Here is a 1,684-nt window from a genome sequence, read left to right on the forward strand (position 1 = left end):
AGAGTGCTTGTTTTATCCAGGTGGTTCATTTAGCCCCAGATACTCGAAGGCAATGATGCCTTTAGCCTTTGCACTTCTGCTTTTCCAGCCAACAGACAGGTCCATAATGGCTGAATTACCAATGTTTTCCTTCTTCAGGAAGACTGGAAAAAACGAGCTCATTAAAGCTTACAGGGTATGCTGCTGTTCTGCAGGCTACAGAAACCCAAAATCACTTTGCGGGCCTGGCAGCATTTATGTGGACGTGCCTCTTTTTTGGTTCATTTGCCATTATTTCTTGGAAAATCAGCCAGTTAGTGGCTACACCCATTACATCCCCCACTCCCAGGACTGCAGGCTTAAGTTTTGATCCCTTGGTGTTACCTCATTTTGAACACTCCACATCCTGTTCCTTAGCGCTGCCTGTGAAAACGTGGCATGCTTTGAACTGCTTGCTGTGAGATCCTTCTCTGGAGATGCTAATGGCTTTGGCGGGTGCGGACATGGCTGGCCTGAGGATCCCTTTGCTGATGGTCTGGGCAAAGACAAACAGCTGTGACCACGAAGACTTTCCTGACTTGCAAAGAGATCGCAGCAAACCAGTTCTGAAGGACGCTGGTGAAGCCTGTGGTGTCTGTGGTTTTTTCCTCTTGGCAACTCAAGCTGTCTGTCAGAGACAGTTGCTTTTTCTCTGCCGGCTGTATGGGTGAGTACAGAGCATGGCGGCACTGTTTGGTGGGCAGGAACTCACCCCCCACTTTCAGCAAGAGTCTTGTGAGGACAGGAGATTGAGGCCAGCCTTGTAACAGGCGCTACGTGAAGTTGTGTGTGCAGTGTGATAGGGGCTGACAGCCCTGGGGAAATGTGCCAGGGGGCTCTACGTGCCCTGAGTAGGTCACCACCAGAATTAGGCAGCCTTTGAAGTAGCTGTAAAATAGTTGTAGCTCCATCTCTCTTGTGGCTGCGGGAGCATGACTTCCATTCTCCTCCCCAAAATGCTGAATAATGATGCACCCTAATAGCTCCTAAAGTTAGCAGCTTAAGGCCACTGTTTGAGTGGTTACATGCAGCTGGCTTTCTCTGCCAGAGATGAGACTCTTCCGAGGCACACAATGAAACAAACTCTGTGCTCTTAGCCCTCTGCTTCCCTTGGCACGCCTGAGACCAGTGTGATGAGTTATGTTAACTGTGATTAAAAAGCCAGCATCCACCCCACTTAATGACATGATTACTCCACACTTTCCCGTCCAGTGACTGTAGCACTGATTGCAGTTGCCTAATGCAGCTCAGTTTAACAAAACAAAGATTTCCTGGAAAATAAAGGTGGAACCTCACTCTTTTCTAATGGGGCAGCAAAGCCCAAACCCTTCCAGGTGCTTACCTGAGCTTTGATACTTCACAACCAGGAAGCTGCCTGCTATGGCCAGCTTATCATGCCTGTTGATCTGCAGTAGCGGAGTAAATACTGGGATCATTCTGCATAGTGGTCAGTAATTTTGTACAAGTAATACTTGGAGTTTACTTTGACAGAGAAGTCTCTTTCCTGAGAGCCCTGATGTTGCATATTTATGTGCCGATTTTTTTCTGGAGGAGACTCTCTCTGAGTTAGCACTGCCAGTGCATCGGACAGTGCGGGAAGCTTGAGCCTGTGCCATTGTGATAGGTGAGTAGCCAGTTCTTCCCCACAAAATTACCTGCCTCCTGC

This window comes from Buceros rhinoceros, unplaced genomic scaffold (assembly GCF_000710305.1).
Source record: "Buceros rhinoceros silvestris isolate BGI_N320 unplaced genomic scaffold, ASM71030v1 scaffold17291, whole genome shotgun sequence".
NCBI classification, from domain to species: Eukaryota; Metazoa; Chordata; class Aves; order Bucerotiformes; family Bucerotidae; genus Buceros; species Buceros rhinoceros.